Below are 23,532 nucleotides of genomic sequence, written 5' to 3' on the forward strand. Positions count from 1 at the left end.
GGTGCAATTTCAAAGCTCTTGCCAAGTGACAGCAAACACTAAGTCCGCTCTCAGTGGGCAGAGAAGGAAAAATTATTCCCTCCCGAAAAGAGATGACTTTTCATCTGTTTCCCTACCCGCTGTTAAACCGGCAGGGAAACATATGAAAAAACTGCTCCAGCATGTTTTGCTGTTCACTGCGGGTGGCAGCAATGCTGGCTTCAGCTGGAGGTGGGGAACTGGCTGGGCTGGTGGGGTCATTGGGGCATCCTGTGGTTTCCAACAAAATAGAAGTGGGTGCTCTCGGTAGGCTTCAGGGCACCCACACCTCACTGGCCAGGCCCCAGATGATGGGATCCCCAGGGTTCCCTATTGATAATGTGTCCGGGCCCTAGGTGATGTGTTCCCCGTGGTCAAAATCAGCCCAGGGAAGTGATCTATGTGGCCCCACTCCCCAAATATTAATTACATGAGCCCCTGGGGATTGGTTCCCTGGGGCCACTGTTGGCTCAGGGAGGGGGATGCATGCCCCCTCCCCCTTTTGAATTTGAATTTGTAGGAGGTACCCTGAGTGAGTCCCCGGGTCAATATTGGTCCGGGGAGGGGGACTGCATTCTTCCTTCCCCTTTTAAATATGCAGTCGGTGCCCTGGGTGGGCTCCAGGGCACCCACCATTTACTGGGATGGTACACAAAAGATGGCTCTGCACCCTTCTGATAGATCCAATTTTAAGTGTGTTATTAAATATCAAACATTATGCATTATTGTGTACAAATTTGAAGATCCATGTCCATTTTCTCAAAGTGAAGTCAGTCACAGGCTCTTGAAGTTTCAAATGTATTCTTTATTCAATTTTCTTATCAATAAAATAGCCAACGTATTTTCGTCCGGACTTCTTCAGGGCGTAATCAGTTTTAAATAGTCCAAGGTATATGGACCTGTCGTTCATCAATTGAGCCCAGCTAATTTTTGTTTAAAACATTGTCTATCGAATCCCCTTGGCAATATATTGGGAAGGCATTTTAAATTTCAAAAGATACTGGAAGGGTATATCGGAATCAGTCTTACCGCAATAGTCACGTAGCGTCGTTCATGTGGTCATCTGGTTTGGCGGAGCCATCTTTTGATCTTTGAAACATTTTCTTTCTCTAACTCTTCTTGGGACATATGGGATTGTGTCTCAGGCTATCAGCACCTTCATTTTTGTTTGTTGAGGACCTATAGGGGACGTTAACTCAGTGCGGGAATTTATGCTTTGATCCCTTTCTTTCTGGTTGCATTTACTGGGATGGCCCTGGGGATGGGGTCTGCCTGGGTCAATATTGGCCCGGAGACGGGGACTGTGTCCCCCCCTTCCACTTCAGATAATGGCTGGGCCCCTGGAAATGGGGTCACTGGGGCCAATATTGGCCTAGGGAGAGGGGCAGAGTGCTTCCTCACCCTTTTAAATATGCAGTGGGTGCCCCGGTGGGCCCCCTTAAAAGTATTGATGGCCCCCGAGAGACTGGGTGCCCTGGGCCAGAAATTGTCAAAACCTGGTGCGAAGCAAGTGTTGGCTGGTCACAGTTTTCAAAATCTTGTATCAAGTCAACAATGTTTGAAGGCCACGAAGAGCTCCAAACTTAATGAAACGTCTAAAGCAATACAATAACTCATTTACTTTTATTCTCCACATACTCAGAATCACCAAATTTTGAATTTGATCATTTGATATACATACTACATATGACTAACATAACAGATCTATCTCCCAGTAGGAGGCAGGATTCAGTGGTTTCTGTATGCTTGGTCCTCATCAATTTCAGACTCCTGGGCTTTGGAAATTGTAAAGATTGATTATTGAATCCTTTTTCAAGACACTCCAAAAAGACTTTTTATATAACTCATTTTCCATATTGAAAAATTTGCAAGTTGTTCTTATAAGAGGAGTTCAGGCGGATCTGCTAGACAAGTAAACAAAACCACCTGTTCCGCACTCCTAGCAACATCAGGAATTTTACTCATTTCTGTCCTTGTTTCGGGAAGTGCAAGGAACTTTGGCCCATTATTAGCTCTGAAGTAGTTGGATCTCTTCATCCCGCACCAATCATTCAAGGTGGTGTCATTTCCAAATGTTCTGTCCTTTGCAGAAGAAGCACATGTTTTGATACCAGTCAATCAATCAATCGGGCGTTTGTTAAGCGCGACTACTCATCCGTAAGGGTCTTAAGGCGCTGGGGGTGCAGGTGTCAGTCCATCAAGGAGGGGGTCTGTTGAAGAGCTAGGTTTTGAGGTTTCTTGTGAAGATGGGGAGCGATGCTGTCTGTCTGAGGTGGAGCGGAAGGGAGTTCCAGACTTTGGCCACGAGGAAGGAGAAGAAGGGGCCTCCCGATCTGGACCTGTTAGATGCATATTCGAATGCTCCTTCGATCGAGGGGTCTGATAGGCTGTGCATCGATGTGGGAAGGCCTGGGCAGACTTATTACAACTCAAAGTATGGAGGAGGGGAAAGGTCAGAGAACATGCAGCAGCCACATGGTTGTACCCAAACACTGGGGCTCCAAGTGCACCATTATACTGATAGAGCGCGTGGGTCACCCGACCAATAATTTCGCCACTTCCGGCTTCGGGCCCATATATTTCAAATCACCATATACATTGATCGGATGACCTCACGGTCTACTACCAATAATTGTGTGAGTCCCTTTCGTTATTCTTTAGAGTACCCGACTTACCATCCACCGATGCGGGTACCTATGACCACAATGGATCAGGGAGCTAGCTGTAAAAGGAAAGGCAGCAAAATACAAACCCAACAAGTAATATTCAAAACTCTTTGCAAATGACCACGGACAACTGGAAGTTTTAAAGTCTTTATCTAATTTAGTAAAATTCAGAAAATATCAAATTCACAGTAATTAAGCAATCAATAATCAAAATAACAGAAGGTATATAGCTAAATAGCAAATAAGTCAGTGCAACCATTTACAAGCTAATGGAACCAGGGCACATTCAAAAAATGAAGGACCAGAAATTAGGACGTTTAGAATGAATCAATAAAGATGGGATAGTCTTTGATTAGGACTAGTATTCTGAAATTATCTCAAGGGAAATGAGACAGGATTTCGGGACACATATATATATCTATAGGAGAGATTATGAAGAAAAACACGCTATGCATTAAGGCAAAAGTTCTTTAGACAGTTTAAGTAAGGATGTTCTAGACCATATCAGGAAGTGACAAACTGCAATGCAAAATATAATTTCTAGCAGGTAGGGTAACATAGGAACACGTTATGAAATAAATGCAAATGACTTTATTGAAGCAAAAGACAGAAATTTAGATAGGTGCAAGATTCAGAGTTTTCAGAGCGATATTTACCTAGACTGGTGTGGAAACCAAACCCTGGCCACGGGTCAGTTAAGGACAGGAAACCCTCAAGGAAGGATACCCCTCAATGGACAGCAGGTGCAGAATGGACACCCAGGACAGGACAGGAAGACCAGATTAGAATCAGGACAGGACCCTCAGGACAGGACCCTCAGGACAGGACCGGCACCCGCAGTTCGGAAGCAACGCCTGCGCTCCACCCTCTCTGCAGCTATCGATCAGGACCCCGATTGGGTCAGTGAACTCCCAGCAAAGTGCTCCGCCAGCACTTTTAAGGTTTAGTAAAACCTTAGTCTATGGTCAATTTCGGACAGAGTGCTCCGCAGCGCTCTGTATCTTCAGTCACCTATTGAGTGCGTTGGGTCAGTGACAGGTCAGCTAAATCAGACAAGTCGGACAATTTCCCTAGGTGAACCCAGGGTAGATATACTGTTTTGGGACGGTGTACCACCCCCCAATGTTGCAAAGTGTCAGAATCCCTCAATTTGGATTGGTCCTAAGGTAGGATTTGGGTAACACACCAATCAGAACAGACTATTTGGAGGCCTAATTTGCATCTCTGGGTACCGCCTAGCAAGATTGGGGTTCCCATGGGAAGCTGTACAGCAAACAATAGCGCAACACACAATGTATCATATAAGGAGCAACTTTCTCCATTCTCGTAGGGCAGAGGTGGCTTTCTCATGAGCATCTTGACTGTGGCTGCCAGCTGGCTGAGTTCCACTGTCCAAGGTTGCCACTTTCTGTGCGCCACGAGGATGCGCAGAAGGGACCTTCAATATGGCTCCCAACCGGTTCGGGCCCCCATTTCCCGCAGTACATGAAAAGTAAGCGAGAACAAATTAATACATAGAAATAAATGCAGATAAAACGCATCATGATTTTGTACTTTAAACTTATCATTATAAAAATATACTATGCAGTTTAAACATTAGCAACATATACACGATCACAAGAGCATCACCACGTTATTCACGAAAGCTGTGTATTACGCATGCGCACCCTTTCTCACCAAACTTATAACTACGTCAGGTCACGTGAGTGTGACTGACGCATGCGCAGAAGCCAATTCAGAGCGGCGGCCATGTTTTAGGGACATGGATTAGTTGTATTAGAAAACACATATGCAAGCTTCATCTATTTCGTTCGTATATAAAAATAAAAGTTTAGTAAGACGTACAAATGTTATTAATTGATTACACACGGGCGAGGTTCATGACTCGAGCAAGTCGCAATGCAAAGCTTGCTCTATCAATCCCCTCTTTGATGATATTTACTATCATCACAAAAATAATGGAACCAGATGCCAACTTCTCACACTTTATACAACTCTATCTCTTCCAGCAAGCGATTCAGCTTCTCTTTCTCATTTTTGGTAGGGTGAGAATTTTTCACCTTTTTGTATATCTGATTATTCATTTCCTCTAATTCAAGCTCATCCACACTTCGTTTCACTCCTTTGGCATTCACTTGATGCTTTCTGGTGTGCTTACGGCATTTGCAACAGACAAATATGAAAAATAGGATAAGACCTATAATTCCAATTGGCATCAGTACCTTAAACAATAAGCTTTTACCTAAGCTAGCAAGCCAATGACCTACATTTGAGAGACCATCTACCAGTCTCTTCCAGGCACTATCAACCTCGAGTGGTTTGAGTTCCTTTTCCAGATTAGTAATGTTTTTCACATATCTTTTGAGCTGCACACTTTTGTCCGGAATGTAAGTGCAACAATGTTGCGCCTTCAACATCCGGCAGACTCCGCCCTCTTTTGCTAATAAGGTGTCAAGAGCAAGTCTGTTCTGCAAAACCATTGATCTGATCGCAACCATTTCGGTATTGACCAGCAGAAATCCATGAGCTGTGTCAGTAGACAACACATCTACTATTGTGGACAATTTGCAAATTCTGTGAGTGTTCAGAACCACTCCCACTCCAGGTATCAGTGCACTGAAAATACTACCCATTATTTCACCTACGCTTTCTCTTTTACTACGCACTAAGCCATTAGTATTTTCACTGCTTCCAGCAACTTCATTCACATGGTATATTTTCGGGAAGACAATGCCAAAATAGCAGCTTCCATACCAGTGATCCGGCAATTTGAAATAAGCCTTGTCTCCACATATATAATAAATTCCAGGAAACACTGGCTCTGACCCATTTTTGAAACCCCATCTTCCAATTACCTTGTAATTATGTTCACATTCACTGGAACCAATGAAAATGTTATTATAGGGATTGGTGTCACTACAACGCGGTTTATAACAACGCATTCCGTTACATCGGAATTTTTACAACGCAGGATCCATTACATCGGATGCCATTACAACGCATGGCATTACATAGCAGATGCTATTACAACGCATGGCATTACATCGTAAGTATAGGTAAGTATACCTTTTTAAAAAAAATGTAATTAAGTTAATTTAATTAATTTAATTTAATTAATTTAATTAAAATACATTTTAAAATAGTAATTAATTTTATTTAATAAATTTAAATCTATTTATTTAAATTAATTTTAATAAAAATTGTAATTAATTTTATTTAATTAGTATAATTAAATTAATTTAATTTAAATATTTTTTTAATTGTAATTAAATTAAATTATTTAAAATAATGTATTTAATTTAATTATTTTAATTAAGAAATGTAATTAATATAATATAATTAATTTAATTTAACCTAAAAACACCCCTGTACCCCAAAACCCAAACCCTGCCTTGAAACCTAAAAACACCCCTGTACCCCAAAACCCAAACCCTACCCTGAAACCTAAAAACACCCTTGTACCCCAAAACCCAAACCCTACCCTGAAACCTAAAAACACCCCTGTACCCCAAAACCCAAACCCTACCCTGAAACCTAAAAACACCCCTGTATCCCAAAACCCAAACCCTACCCTGAAACCTAAAAACACCCCTGTACCCCAAAACCCAAACCCTACCCTGAAACCTAAAAACACCCCTGTACCCCAAAACCCAAACCCTACCCTGAAACCTAAAACACCCCTGTACCCCAAAACCCAAACCCTACCCTGAAACCTAAAAACACCCCTGTACCCCAAAACCCAAACCCTACCCTGAAACCTAAAAACACCCTTGTACCCCAAAACCCAAACCCTACCCTGAAACCTAAAAAAACCCCTGTACCCCAAAACCCAAACCCTACCCTGAAACCTAAAAACACCCCTGTACCCCAAAACCCAAACCCTACCCAGAAACCTAAAAACACCCCTGTACCCCAAAACCCAAACCCTACCCTGACACCTAAAAACACCCCTGTACCCCAAAACCCAAACCCTACCCTGAAACCTAAAAACACCCTTGTACCCCAAAACCCAAACCCTACCCTGAAACCTAAAAACACCCCTGTACCCCAAAACCCAAACCCTACCCTGAAACCTAAAAACACCCCTGTACCCCAAAACCCAAACCCTACCCTGAAACCTAAAAACACCCCTGTACCCCAAAACCCTAAAACCTAAAAACACCCCTGTACCCCAAAACCCAAACCCTGCCCTAAAACCTAAAAATACCCAAACACCCCAAAACATATACCTCAGTACCCCAAAACATATACTCCTATACTCATACTTATTAAAAAAATTACTTAAATTAATAAATTTAATTTATAATATTTAAAAACATAAATAAATATTTTTATTTATTTTTATTTATAATTAATAATAATTAAATCAATTATATAATATTAAATAAAATAAAAAAAAATTATATAATTACCAATACTTACGATGTAATGGTATGCGTTGTAATACCATCTGCTATGTAATGCCATGCGTTGTAATGGCATCCGATGTAATGGATCCTGCGTTGTAATAGCTGCGTTGTAACAGCATTACGACGTAAAAGTTGCGTTGTAATTGATACACACCTATTATAGTAGCTAGTCTTCTCGCGGTGAAGACATAGCTTTCCCTTCCTTTCAAAATCCAGCAACAGAGCAGGTCCCGCCCCACCCTTTGAGGTGCCTTCCATGTCCTCAGCCCATTTTGGCGTTTTCTGTCCCTCATTATCTGCCTTTCTTTGTATTTTTATTCTCCTCTTCTCTGCCATGTTCAGGAACATCTTTTCCTGCTCACGCAAAGAACAGGTCAAGTTATCTCTGTGTGCGTCACCTATGTCTATATTACCTAGAGTCAGAAAGTATTCGCCCATATAGCGAGTAACGTCACTTTTGGTATGTACAGGATTCAGGTTCCCACGTATAGGAAGTTCAGAAAAGATCACGTCATTGTTAGAGTAATAGTACTGTAACGGTCCTCTTTTGTAAAATAAGCTTGCTAAAATGCTACAGGATATTCCATATGTCAGGGGCAGGTGATGGTATGTCACGCCTTCAGCCACAGAGGTAGGTAGCTTCATGCAGACATAGCAATCCTCAATTTCCATAGTCTCTACATAGTGTATTAACAAGTTTGCGAAAACATTTAAATGTGTCTTATTCTTAACTCCATGATAATGCAATCCTCCCTCATCTGATGCTTCTAGGTCTCGTTTTGTTTGTTTGAGTGCTTTCTCATGTCTTGCTACACTTTGTGTTGTCAGTTCTTCAGTGTCAGTATTTACAATCTCAGTAGGGTCAATATTAGTATTTTTGCTCACCGCAAAAGGAATGAAAACTGTTAGTCCTATCCAAACTAATATCACTATAATTATACTACATATACATACTTTGCAGCATGTTTTGCAACAACTGCGACTAGGTCTACCACTCACGTTTGAATCAGACATTTTGGCTCAGAAGAAGTTTCTCGACCCCTCTTTGTGTCTCTACACGAGTAGCTTACTTTGTGCAATTTCACGGTGGCTCGTCTTCTTCTTCGGCAGAGTATTCAGCGACTGGTTCTCCGTCGCTTTCGTCAGTTATATCAAGATCTTCAAATTCTTCCAAAACGAGCGTCCATTCGGGAGCCTTGTACTTTTTGTTTTGTCTTTTTATTCGATCGCTCCTTCTTTTGGAAGTGTCTTCTGGTTGCTCGGCTATGCGAGAACTTCTCCTTTCTTCTGCACGTTTTTCTTCTACCGTTTTTATCCTCAGCCTCAATTTCTTTATGAATCCAGGCTCAATGTGCTTTCTTTTCTTAAGTCTTTTAGTTGGCACTGGGATTTCGTTTTCTTCTATTGCTCTTTTATTTTCATTAGTCGGTGGCAATTCTGTTTCTTCTTCTTCCCCTCTTATCTGACTAGTTCCAGGGCTCGTATCTGTTTCTTCTGCCTGGTTACTAAACTGGCCTTGTTCAGGAGAGTTTTGTTTTTGCTTTTCAACTGTCTCTGTTTCTGTTTCCCGAACACGTTCTTCTAACCCTATCTGATCCTGTTCGAGCACTTCGATCCCTTTATTCTCTTCCGCTCGAATCTCTTTACTAGGTCTAGTCTGTTGTTTTTCTATTTCTGGAGTTTGGGGAGGAGTATCAATTATTTGCTCAGTCCCTGTCTGACCTTCTCCTTCCTCAGTTTTGATGTGAATCTCAATAGTCTGAGGTTCTTCGCCTGTGCCTTGCTTTTCCTCTCTATTCCACTCTCTACCTTCCCAAATTCGCTCTCTTGTTCTGATGGGGTCTTCGGTGAGGTCAATCAAGGGTATCCACTCATCTGGCCATATGCTCGGCAGCTCGTCATCAGCTACTTCTGGACCAACTTCTGGGAACCCCTCAGCAGGCTTGACTCTTGGTAGCTCGTCATCAACCACCGCTGGACCAACGCCTGCGGACCCCTCAGCTTGACTGGTACTGGGCTGTACGTCGTCAGTTACTTCTGGTCTTACTTCTGCAGGCCCCTCTACTGGACGGCCTCCTTCTCCAGGCTCCTCGTCTGGTAGTACCTTCTGGGTGTGGCTGGCGTGGATCCAATGGGGAACACCTGCACACTTCACTGCTGTGGTCGTTACCAGGATTACTTGGCGCTTCAGTCCCCACCTTGGTGCCAGGCAGCATGACCGAGTATGCTTCTTGATTTTGACCCAGTCTCCTGGAACCAATTTGTGGAGAGGAGTCGTTGGATTGGCGACGGCGTCTTCTCCGATCTGGCGAGAGATATAACGCACTTGGTCACCTAATCTCTTGCAGTATTCAAGCACCAAATCATCAGTAATACTCAACAGTTTGCTTCCTGGTACCCATGCTTGTCTCATCACTCTTCCCATCAGGATTTCATGGGGACTCAGGCCTGTCTTCCGGTCTGGAATACTTCGGAGTCCCATCAGAACAAGTGGCAGGGCCTTCACCCAGGTCATGCCAGATGCATCACACAATTTTGCTAGTCTTGTTTTTATAGTCCCGTTTATTTGCTCCACTACTCCAGAAGCCTCTGGATGATATGCACAGTGAAGCTTTTGTGTGATTCCAAAGGCCTTACAGAGTTGATCGATCACATCATTCTGAAAATGTCGGCCTCTATCTGATTCAATAGTGACTGGAACCCCGAATCTAGGTATCAGTTCTTTCAGTAAACATTTTGCTACTGTCAGTGCGTCACTTTGGGGAGTAGGGTAAGCTTCCACCCATTTTGAAAATAGGCAGACAATGACAAGGACATATCGCTTCCCTTCACAACGTGGCATGGTGATGAAATCAACCTGTATTCTCACAAAGGGACCTCCTGACCTCCCAATTCTCCCTAGTTCCACCATTGTTCTCTTGCCGGCATTGAACTGTTGACATGTCAAGCACCTCTGGCAGAGGGATTCTGCTACCTTCCTGAACTTCTTGCTGTACCAAGTCTGTTGAAATACCAGAATCATGGCGTCCCTACCAATGTGTGATCCCTCATGTATCAGTCTAGCCATTGTGCCAAGCAAGTGTCTGGGTAACACAGGCATACCATTTGGGCCCAAGATGACACCATCCTCACGTCTTGGTCTACACCCTTCTTCCTTCCACTTCTCTCTCTCTTGCCAGGGTGTCGCCTGCTGCCATTCTCTCACTTCATCCCATGTAGGCACTTCTTCAAACACTCGAAGTTGGCAGCTGTTTCCGCCCCCCCCCCCGTTTCGGATTGATTATCAGTCGATCCGTGGCGCATAATTTTGCCACTCGATCAGCGAAATCATTTCCCAAAGATACAGGGTCAAGGCCCTTCTTATGAGCAACACACTTGACCACTGCCAATTCCTTTGGTAACTGGATTGCCTCTAGAAGGTCTTGAACAACCTTTCCATTTCGAATAGGGGTACCTGAGGAAGTCAGGAATTCCCTCTGTAGCCACAATTGGCCAAAGTCATGCACAACTCCATAACAGTACTGACTGTCAGTATACACTGTTATGCGTTCGTTTTTCCCCAATTTGCAAGCTTTTATCATGGCGATCAATTCGGCTACTTGTGCAGACTTTACTCCAAATAAATAACCTGCTTCTTCAATTTTGCTTAAGGAGACTACAGCATAGGCAGCATTTAGGCCTCCTTGTTCATGTCTTAGGCATGAACCATCCACAAACAATTCTTTGTCATGTATAGGCAGAGGTGTTTCTTTTATGTCTGGGCGTGGTTTTGTGCTAAATTCTGTCAGATCAATGCAATTATGCTCATTTTCTTCCCCATCTTCCATAACCATTGAGTTGGGAAGCAGAGTGGCGGGGTTCAGAATGTTGCACCGGACAATGGTTATATTTGCAGCACCCACGAGAATCCTCTCGTATTTAGTCAGCCGACTAGGGGTGAGATACTGAGTTTTCGTTCTGGTTAGTAAAATCACCACTCCATGTGGAACATACACAGTTACAGGATGTCCCATGATAATGGATTCACTGTGCTCTAGACTTGTGCAAGTAGCAGCTACTGCTTTCAGACATCCTGGTAATCCAGCAGCCACTGGATCCAGGGTGGCAGAGAAATATGCCACTGGCCTTCTGGTTGTGCCATGTTCTTGGGTTAGGACTGACAATGCACAATTATCGCGAGTGTCACAGAACAGGGCAAATTCCTTGGAATAGTCTGGCATTCCCAACGCAGGGGCGGTACACAGACAATCTCGCAGTTTTGTGAAGGCTGTTAAGCTTTCATCATCCCATTCTACGATATCCGGTGTTCCTCTCTTGGTCATTTTTATCAAAGGCCTAGCTAGAACTGCAAATCCCACAATCCATTGCCTGCAGTATCCTATCACTCCAAGGAACATTCTGATTTCTTTCTGAGTACGGGGTAACTGCATTTTTTTAATTATTCTGACTCTCTCTGACGTTACTTTCCTGATGCCTTTCTCTATCTGGTACCCCAGATATTTCACTGATTTTGCACAGAACTGTAATTTTTCAGGGGCCACTTTATGTCCCTTCTCACTCAGGTGATTCAGTAGGGCAATGGTGTCAATCACACAATCCTTATGACTTTTGGACGCCACCAAGAGGTCGTCAATGTATTGCACCAAAACAGAATTTCCAGGTAAGACCAGAGTTTCCCCAAAATTTTTCAAGATCTGATTAAAGATAGAGGGGCTCTCTGTGTACCCCTGGGGGACCCTATTCCAGACATACACGTGACTGTTGAAAGCAAATGAGAAAAGAAATTTGCTGTCTGGATGCAAGGGAATGGAAAAGAATGCATGACATAGGTCTATCACAGTGAACCACTCAGCATCCCAGGGAATCTGGTACAGAATCACTGCTGGGTTCGGCACAATAGGACAACAAGGAACCACTATTTTGTTTACCTTTCTTAGGTCTTGCACTACTCTATACTTGCCACTAGGCTTTTTGATGCCCATAATCGGTGAGTTGCATGGGCTACTCATTACTTCCTGTATGATGTTTCCTTCTAGCAATTTCTGTATTTCCAGGGCAACACCGGCTCTCACTTCTGCATTCCTTCTGTAGGGTTTAGTATTAGGGTATACTGCATTGTCCTTGATGGCTATCTGTATGGGGTCTACGTTTTTCATTAATCCTACATCTTTACCGGTAAAGTCCCATACCTCTGGCTTCACTGTTTCTTGGAGTTCCTTGGGCAAATCTTGCATAGTCATTCGTTTAATTTCTGAGTCAGGTCTTATTAACATTAACTTATAAATGCCATCTTCATCTGGGGTCTGAATTTCAACACCCTTTGGTGTGCAAAAGATGGTACAGTTCATTTTGCACAGCAAATCACGTCCCAGTAAGTTCACTGGACTGGTGTCACAAACGACAAATCTATGCATTTCTTTAAAGTTTCCAATTGAGATCTCCATGGGCTCAATAACAGGAGTACTAATCAGTTGATTAGATACCCCCACTACTTGGATTGCTTCTCCCGAGAGGGGTAGGTTTGGAACGTCCACTGTTCTCACAGTAGAACGGGTAGCGCCAGTGTCCAACAGAAAAGTGACATCATTTCCGTCAACCTTTCCTTCAATGTATGGCCCTGACTGGTCTACCGGCAAGGAGGCGCCAAGTACGCACTCCTCGTCCTCCCCTCTCAGGCCCAGTCAGTACTGGTCATCACAAAAGAAGGTATCATTTAGTAAATACTGCGAAGTTGCTGCATTTCTGTTCTCATTGCTCCCCCAGACTTCTACGTCATCACCCTGCGTGGATTTTCCCTTAAATACTGGCTTTGGTGCTCGGGGCAACTGAATCGTTTTTACCTGTTGTTGGGTCTTTCTTGGTCTTTCATTCTGCGTCTGTGGAGTTAAATCAGGTGTTTGGGAGTTATCATCCTGCAAATAGGGACACTCGTCTCGCCAGTGTCCAATTTCTCCGCACTGGTGGCAGGGAAATTTCTTCTTTGCCTCCTCCCTGCTCATTTTGGGCCGGGGCTTTCCTCCACCCCCACCCCCAGGACCTTGGTTCTGATTAGATTTAGCCATTTTATTCAATTGCTTTTCCTGCTGTTCTGCGAGCTTCACTTGAGCCCACATAACCTTCTCCTTGAGAGCCTTTTTCTTTTCTGCCATTTCGTCCTCACAGTACTTTGCGTACCGTAGGACCTCATCCATCTTTTTAGTGTGCCAACAGATCTTGTTATCTTTTATCCATTGACAAATTTCGGGTCTTAAACCATTTACAAACCTGTAAATAAAATGTGTCATATCCTTCATCTCGATGTTATCTATACCACTGTATGTTTTGAACACCTGCAACAGCCTTTCATAAAAGGAGTGCACTGTTTCGTCTCTTTCCTGCGTGGTTCTATCTATCTTGGTCCAATCAGTTTCCTTTGCGGGCACTTTTGCTTTCAGATGTTGAATTACTTGTTCATATTTTTTCATCACTTCTTTCGATGGTTCCCCTGTTTTTTCGTCTCTCTGGTATTCTTCACTAGGCCAAGCTATGGCTATTTTACACTCGGTCCGTAGATCCACAGGGACAACTATATCGAAAAACCCATCCAGGTCTTTCCACAGGCATTTTTGCACCTTTACGAACCTTTCCACCTGCTTGTACCAGTCAACTGGCTTTTCGCGCAATTTCGGGAAATCGTTAGTAAAGGACACAATATCCTGTCTGGACCATGGAACGTGCACATATTTTCCACCTGGTACTTCGCCCATAGGGCATAACTGTTCTGGTTTCTCCGCTTCCCTTAGAACATATTCGGGAGTTGCCTGCCTAGACCTGGCCTCATCCTTTTTCTTGACCCATCTGGCTTTCCACCTTTCCACATCTCCCCATTTTTGCAATACTGTCAATAGTTCTTTGACCTGTGCTTTTTTCCCTGAAACATTCAAGTTTTCCAAATCTTTGTCTGAGAAATCTGCCCTATATGGTTTTTGCAGCGGTTTCGATCTTGAAATATCTATTCCCATGCTAGCAGCAGTGTCTGTCAGTTTTTCATGAAGTACTCGGGTATTTCGGGTGAGACTCTTGCAGATAAACAGCATTTCGTCTTCGGAGTAGGTATTTAATCTGTCTAATCCTACGTTTCCTGCCATCAATTCCTCTATTTCTATTCTCAGTTTGTAGAGATCTAAAGGTTTCGTTGGGGACATTTGTTTTTCCAATTCTTGACTCCATCTTTCGATTTCTTCAGGAGTCACCAATGTGACACTCCTAGTACCCGAGGTCGATTCCATCTGAATTTCCCTCGCATTCAAAGTATTATGTCCTTTCGGTATCCTTTTTCCGGTCTTTCTAACGGGCAGATCTAGCAGCGAGACCTCCGACTCGCACTCACTTGTCTGGTCATCTACAATTAAGGGTTCTGGTCTGGTCGGTGCAATGACAGGAGTAATTACTGGAGGTTTCGGACTCCCTTGACAGTCCCCGTACAACGGAACCACTGGTCCGATAGTTACTGGAATCGTCAAGGCTTCAGGACTTGCATTTAGCTGTGACATTTTCCGTATTATCTCAGCTCTCTGATTTCCTAGCACTTCCCGCTCTTTCTCTTCTAATAGCCTGTCCAAAGAGTTTCCATGTCACACCTGCGGGGTTAGAATGGGAGCATAACTCGGGGCAGTGGGATGTGTCTCACTTGGTCCTCCGCCATAATTAGGTTTCTGAAACAGACTTCCTGTGCCCAGAATTCTCGGATCTTTCTCATCCTGGGGCTGTAATAATGGTATTCCTGAACCCACGGACCTCACCTCACCTCCGTAGGGGGGACGAGGGCAAAAATCTTCTTCCCGTGAATATCCCATCTCCCCACCTACAGGTCTCCGGGGGTAAATACTTCTGGTTTCCACAGGCCCTAGATTCTCAGTATAAGGAGGAATTAGATAACCCCCTCCTACACTTGCGGACCTGACCTCTTCCCTATGTAGAGGTCTCCGGGGAATATCTCCTGCACTTGCAGGTCGGTGTCCTTCATTATAAGGAGGCGGACTTTTCATACATATGTCATCTAACAATTCGTCATCTGATTCTCCGAGGGGCCCCCAATGTTTGGTTTTTTCCGTTCTTTCCCCCCCCCAGGAGGATCTTCTGCTGGCATCATGGGAAACAGTCCCTCAACAATCATGCTCTGTCTCCATTCTTTCATTTTTTTGTCTCGGGTTTCCTGTTTCAGTTTTGGGTAATACTTTGTCAGCCCTTTATCCATTCGGGGCTTTTCCCTTTGGAAAGCCTCAATCTCCCATTCCTCTAATGCCTCATACTGCGTTAGTCTCGGTCTGGGATGTAATTCATTCATTCGGGTTCTTAAATTGAATAGGATCCTACCATTAAAGGTACCTTCTAACGGGAAAGCCATTATTCCGTCATCTTTTGTGTATTTCACCCAATTTTCTAACCACACACATGTATTGTACCCTCTGTCAAACATCATGAAAGAGGCGGGAGTATTCGGTGGTGGAATAACAATGCCCTCTCTAGTTTTAATCGGCTTGTCCTTTTTGAAGTAATTCTTTACCTTATTTACAAGGGACATTTTTCTCTTAGTTCCGTACATAATATTAGGGTTACGACCTTTCCACTTATCGTTCCGAAAGCCCAACTCCCTTGGATCAGGTCGCGTATATGGCATATACGTATGCCACATATAAGTTCCTGTGAGCGACCTTGTTTATAAATCACTTCCAATCGGAGTACGCTTTCTAATTTCGTGCGGCCAATGAAATGCACGAGCTCAAATAATTTCGACCAATGGGTGCGCGGCCCTTTCGCGAGACAGTTCTCACGCTTTCGGCGCTCACCCCTCCTTTATAATTCCGGCTCCACTACCCGCCCGCTGTATCTACCAATCCCAGCGCGGCACGGAGTGACGTCAGAGCTGCTTCGCGACTGACTCCCTCCCTTCACAAGGTAACGGAAACTTTCTTTCTTTCTAAAGTGCTCAATGCTTGGTTAATTTACAACGAATACACATTCGCCACAGTGCTCAAGTGTCTAGACAGGAAAGATTTGTTTTACTGCAAGTAAACTACTTCCATTTACTTTTCACACGCTGCGGGTAGATCTCTTCCGCCTACCCTTCACTCCAGCATCAGTGAACCTGTTACTTCCCTAGACCCATCCACTCTTTCCGGGATATATCCGAGTCTAAGGTTTCCCAGCGGACCCTTTTGCTTTCACCCAAGCTCCGATGAACCTGCTACTCTTCCGATGTGACCCTTACTAGGTTACGCCACTATGGGAATGTTGCCAATGAACCTCGTTACTAACATTTATTCACACATATATTCAGAAAAAAAAACCCTAGTTAGTGCTTCCGGTTCTACCTAACCTGCACCTAACCTTCCTTGAGCCTGCGACCTCAAGGCAAGTGGATTCTATTCACCACTCGCTATTCAATTCCCCGGGGAGTTCCAACAACATTTAACAAAACGGTTTACATACGCATGGATTAATACATATAACAATATAAGAGCAAGAATAACAATTTTAAAACAATTCATAAATTTCAAAGCAACGCATCTCAAGAGAGTGATCAAATCCCCGAAATGGCCGCTCTTGTAGCAGCAAAAATGTCAGCAGCTACCGACTTGGCTTAGCCTAACTAGTCCTACCTAACCTTTAACTATTCCCTAACCATAGCTCTGCTACCAGAAAATTAATGATAGAGCGCGTGGGTCACCCGACCAATAATTTCGCCACTTCCGGCTTCGGGCCCATATATTTCAAATCACCATATACATTGATCGGATGACCTCACGGTCTACTACCAATAATTGTGTGAGTCCCTTTCGTTATTCTTTAGAGTACCCCACTTACCATCCACCGATGCGGGTACCTATGACCACAATGGATCAGGGAGCTAGCTGTAAAAGGAAAGGCAGCAAAATACAAACCCAACAAGTAATATTCTAAACTCTTTGCAAATGACCACGGACAACTGGAAGTTTTAAAGTCTTTATCTAATTTAGTAAAATTCAGAAAATATCAAATTCACAGTAATTAAGCAATCAATAATCAAAATAACAGAAGGTATATAGCTAAACAGCAAATAAGTCAGTGCAACCATTTACAAGCTAATGGAACCAGGGCACATTCAAAAAATGAAGGACCAGAAATTAGGACGTTTAGAATGAATCAATAAAGATGGGATAGTCTTTGATTAGGACTAGTATTCTGAAATTATCTCAAGGGAAATGAGACAGGATTTCGGGACACATATATATATCTATAGGAGAGATTATGAAGAAAAACACGCTATGCATTAAGGCAAAAGTTCTTTAGACAGTTTAAGTAAGGATGTTCTAGACCATATCAGGAAGTGACAAACTGCAATGCAAAATATAATTTCTAGCAGGTAGGGTAACATAGGAACACGTTATGAAATAAATGCAAATGACTTTATGATTCAATGGTTGCGGAAAAGCATGGAAAATTAACATATGCAAAGGTATGTCTTTATTGAAGCAAAAGACAGAAATTTAGATAGGTGCAAGATTCAGAGTTTTCAGAGCGATATTTACCTAGACTGGTGTGGAAACCAAACCCTGGCCACGGGTCAGTTAAGGACAGGAAACCCTCAAGGAAGGATACCCCTCAATGGACAGCAGGTGCAGAATGGACACCCAGGACAGGACAGGAAGACCAGATTAGAATCAGGACAGGACCCTCAGGACAGGACCCTCAGGACAGGACCGGCACCCGCAGTTCGGAAGCAACGCCTGCGCTCCACCCTCTCTGCAGCTATCGATCAGGACCCCGATTGGGTCAGTGAACTCCCAGCAAAGTGCTCCGCCAGCACTTTTAAGGTTTAGTAAAACCTTAGTCTATGGTCAATTTCGGACAGAGTGCTCCGCAGCGCTCTGTATCTTCAGTCACCTATTGAGTGCGTTGGGTCAGTGACAGGTCAGCTAAATCAGACAAGTCGGACAATTTCCCTAGGTGAACCCAGGGTAGATATACTGTTTTGGGACGGTGTACCACCCCCCAATGTTGCAAAGTGTCAGAATCCCTCAATTTGGATTGGTCCTAAGGTAGGATTTGGGTAACACACCAATCAGAACAGACTATTTGGAGGCCTAATTTGCATCTCTGGGTACCGCCTAGCAAGATTGGGGTTCCCATGGGAAGCTGTACAGCAAACAATAGCGCAACACACAATGTATCATATAAGGAGCAACTTTCTCCATTCTCGTAGGGCAGAGGTGGCTTTCTCATGAGCATCTTGACTGTGGCTGCCAGCTGGCTGAGTTCCACTGTCCAAGGTTGCCACTTTCTGTGCGCCACGAGGATGCGCAGAAGGGACCTTCAATATGGCTCCCAACCGGTTCGGGCCCCCATTTCCCGCAGTACATGAAAAGTAAGCGAGAACAAATTAATACATAGAAATAAATGCAGATAAAACGCATCATGATTTTGTACTTTAAACTTATCATTATAAAAATATACTATGTAGTTTAAACATTAGCAACATATACACGATCACAAGAGCATCACCACGTTATTCACGAAAGCTGTGTTTTACGCATGCGCACCCTTTCCCACCAAACTTATAACTACGTCAGGTCACGTGAGTGTGACTGACGCATGCGCAGAAGCCAATTCAGAGCGGCGGCCATGTTTTAGGGACATGGATTAGTTGTATTAGAAAACACATATGCAAGCTTCATCTATTTCGTTCGTATATAAAAATAAAAGTTTAGTAAGACGTACAAATTATATTAATTGATTACACACGGGCGAGGTTCATGACTCGAGCAAGTCGCAATGCGAAGCTTGCTCTATCAATACCATGGCGAGTTTGGCTACATTACCTTCCCTTCCCTCCTAAAACTGATTCTATCCTGCATCACAATTCACAGCATGTCTCTGCTGCTTCTCAGAACATACAACTGAAGTGGGCAACTTGCCAAGTCAGCACGCCACACCCTTGTATTAACAGTTGTACTCCCTAATAAAGACAGGGCTGTGCAAAATGACAGACCCCTTGAGAGCAAAAAAAAAACAAAATGCAATGTATCAAAATTGCAAAGTGCAATTTAGGCATTGTGATTCCTTGCAAATTGCAAAGCATCGGGGAGGGGCACTAATGACATTCCCATTTACTCATAAGGAATATAAGGGACATTCCCATTTACTCTTAAGGAATATATCAATGGATTGTGACTGCTCGGGCAGTCTCGAGCATACAAGGGTTACTGACTGCCCTGGTCAGTCAGCATTCATTCGTACAGCAGACGCTGTCCATGAGCTGCAGTTTCCACGGTGCCAATGGTAGCTGTCAGCTTCAGGGGACAGGGAGAAGATGTTTAATGCCACAAAAGATGTCTTTTCAATGACCAAACAATGTGTTGCTTCTCGGACTGCCGCCCCCGCCAGTAATGCTGTTTCTGATTAGGCAGATCCACGTGGCCATGGACGTAAACTCCACCACCGAAACCACATGCCACACAGAAAAAAACAGGACTTATAAAAATAGCTCAAAGTTTATATATGGGGAAGAATAAGGTAAGATTAGTGTCAGATTACAACAACAGGATTATAGTTTGAAATACTTTCAGTGATATGTTTAGTGTGTATTGACGTGGCACCACAAAACACATTTTTACAGAAATAACTCTTAAATTAGGGGTTTTGGTTCAAGTTTGGTTGCAATGTAAGAAATGGATATAGGGTCCACGTTAAAGAAACAATGAGTTCTCAAAAAAATACTTCACCGACAAAAATAGATTGCCTTCCTATAGGTTCCATAGTGAAGATTGATCCAATCAGAATGTAGTCTGGAGATAGCTATCTATCGAAGAATTTCTTGAGTAGCATTTTTCTCTACAATTATTTTTTCAGTAATTTTCCGGTGATCAATCATTACAATATCTTTAAAATATCATAAACGTCTAACAATTTTAAACAAGAATGATCTAATACTGATGTTTAAGTACAAAACTATCTTGAGAAATGTGGGCGAATGAAACACGACCATCTTTAAACTAAAGACAAATTGAATTAAAATTAAAGATATAAAGATATTGAAAAAAAGGAACAAATATTGCAGAAAATACTATAGGCACATGCAATCGAATACAAACCACATATAAAATACGCATGGCGATGCCATATGAGACTAAGCACAAAAATGTGCAGCAACTAACAAAAGCCTGCAAGAACAGAGATTAATACAGTCAGATAATGTCTGCTTGTAGAAGGCAACAAGCATGTGAAACTGAAAGATACCAAAGGCCAAATACACTTTCAAATCCAAAAGCGACAAACAAGCAACAAACTTGGGGGCATATTAACAATGGCATTATCTCCGCTTTTTTGGCTTTAAAAGCAAAAAAGCGGAGATAATCGTTTCGCCCTATTTAGAAGTGGGTGCTAACATGCATTAGCGCATGTTAGCACCCTTTTACCTGACGCCTCTCTTTGCATTTCTAATGAGATGCAAAGTGGGCGTCACTGGGCAGTACAACCTTGCAAATATCGCTGACGTGCACATCGCAATATTTACAAGGCTGCCCCAGCTTTTAAGCAGATGTTAGTTTTTGGAGACAACCGCTGTTATCGCCAAAAACTAACGTCTGCTAAAATGCAGACTTGCCTATCCCTAACATTGGGGGTGGGTTATGCTGATACGACCACAGTAAGGTAAGTGGTTTTCTTTATTTGTTTTACATTCGCTATCCCATTGTTTGTCACTTTCACCACCCAACCCCCACCCTTCCTCCGCCTCACCATGCTTACCTGTATGGACTGCCACTGGGCATGAGTATCATGGCATCCCAACCCTCAAACTCAGTAGCGTATTATTGCATCACAACCCTCACACTTAGTAGCGGCAGTATCATTGCATCACAACACTCAGTAATATGTGTATCATTACACCGTGACCCTCACACTCAGTGGCGTAGGTATAATTGCAATTGCAACCCTCGCACTCAGCAATGAGTATCATTTACTCACAAATCTCGAGTTCAGTGATGTGAGTATCATTACTCACAACCTTCACACTCAGTGGCATGAGTATCATTGCCTCCCATCCCAACACTCACACTCCGTGGCATGAGTATCATTGCCTCCCAAACCTCACACTCAGTGGTGTGAGTATCGCTGAATCCCAAACCTCACACTCAGTGATGTGAGTATCATTACATCCCGACCCTCACACTCAGTAGCATATCATTGCATCCCAACCCTCACACTCAGTAGCATAAATATCATTGCATCCCAACCCTCACACTCAGTAGCATGAGTATCATTGCATCAAAACCCTCACACTCAGCACTGTTAGTATCATTACATCACAAGCCTCACACACAGCAGTGTGAGTATCATTGCATCACAAGCCTCACACTCAGTAGCATAAATATCACTGCATCCCAACCCTCACACTCAATAGCATGAGTATCATTGCATCAAAACCCTCACACTCAGCACTGTCAGTATCATTGCATCACAAGCCTCACACTCTGCAGTGTGAGCATCATTGCATCACAACTCTCACACTGAGCAGCGTCATTATCAGTGCATCATAACCCTCACACTCGGTATGAGTATCATTACATCAAAACCCTCACACTCAGCAGTGTATCATTGCATTACAACCCTCACACTCTGTAGAGTCAGTATCATTGCATTCTAAACCTCCCACTCAGTAGCGTGAGTATCATTGTATCACAATCCTCACACTCGGCAGCGTCATGTCAATACATTGAAAAACCTCACTCGGTATGAGTATCATTGCATCACAACCCTCACACTCAGTAGCATCAGTATCATTGCATGATAACCCTGACCCCTAGTAGCATGAGTATCATTGCATCACAACCCTTACACTCAGTAGCATCAGTATCTTTGCATCACAACCCTCCCCCTCACTAGCATCAGTGCCATTGCGTCACAACCATTGCCCTCAGTAGTGTCAGTGCCATTGCATCACAACCCTCGCACTCAGTAACATCAGTGTCACTGCATCGCAACCCTCACACTCAATAGTGTCAGTATCATTGCATCACAATCATCGCACTCAGTAGCATTTTTGTTATTGCATCGCAACTCTCCCACTCAGTGGCGTTAATATCATTGCATCACAACCCTCTCATTGAGTATTGAATATCATTGCATCACGACCCTCGCACTCAATAACCTCACTATCATTCCATCACGACCCTCGCCCTCAATAACCTCACTATCATTCCATCATAACTCTCTCACTCAGTAATATGGCTATTATTGCATCACAACCCTCACACTCAGTATTGTCAGTTTTAATGCCTTTAAAACCACACACTCAATGGCGTAAGTATCATTGCATCAAAACCCTACCATTCAATGATGTGAGAATCATTGCCTCCTAACCCTCACACTCAGTGGCGTGAGTATCATTGAATACCAACCCTCACACTCAGTAGTGAATCATTGCGTCCCAACCCTCACACTCTGTATTGTGAGTATCATTGCCTTACAACCCTCACACTCACCCCTGTCAGTATCATAGCATCACAACCTTACACTCAGCAGTATCAGTATCATTGCATCACTACCCTCACACTCGGAATGAGTATCATTGCCTCACGGCCCTCACACTTGGTAGTGTATCATTGCATCACAACCCTCACATTCGGTAGCATCAGTATCATTGCATCACAACCCTCACATTCAGTATGAGTATCATTGCATCAAAACCTCACACTCAGCAGCGTCAGTATCATTGCATCAAAACCGACATACTCTGTGATATGAGTATCATTGCTTCACAACTCCTGCACTCAGTAGCGTCAGTACCATTGCATCACAACCCTCGAACTCAGTAGCGTGAGTATCATTGCATAGCAACCCTCACACTCAGTAGCATCAGTGTCATTACATCACAACCCTTGCACTCAGTAGTGTCAGTGTAATTGCATTGCAACCCTCGCACTCAGTAGCATCAGTATCATTGCATTGCAACCCTCACACTTAGTAGTGTCAGTATCATTGCATTGCAACCCTCGCATTCAGTAATATGAGTACCATTGCATCGCAACACTCACACTTAGTATCATCAGTATCATTGCATCACAACCCTTGCACTCAGTAGGTTCAGTATCATTGCGTCCCAACTCTTGTACTCAGTGGTGTGAGTATCATTGCATTCGAATCCTCACACTTACTAGCATGAGTATCCATGCAAACCCAACCCTCACACTCAGTAGCGTTAGTATTATTGCATCACAATGCTTACACTCAGCAGCGTCAGTATCATAGCATCACGACCCTCACACTCAGCAGCTTTAGCATAATTGCATCACAAGTCCCACAGTCAGCAGAGTGAGTATCATTGCATCACAACCACCACACTTGGCAGCATCAGTATCACTGCATCACAACCCGCACACTCGGTATGCTTATCATTGCATCATAATACTCACCCTCTG

The sequence above is a fragment of the Lissotriton helveticus genome, chromosome 11 (genome assembly GCF_964261635.1).
Source record: "Lissotriton helveticus chromosome 11, aLisHel1.1, whole genome shotgun sequence".
NCBI classification, from domain to species: domain Eukaryota; kingdom Metazoa; phylum Chordata; class Amphibia; order Caudata; family Salamandridae; genus Lissotriton; species Lissotriton helveticus.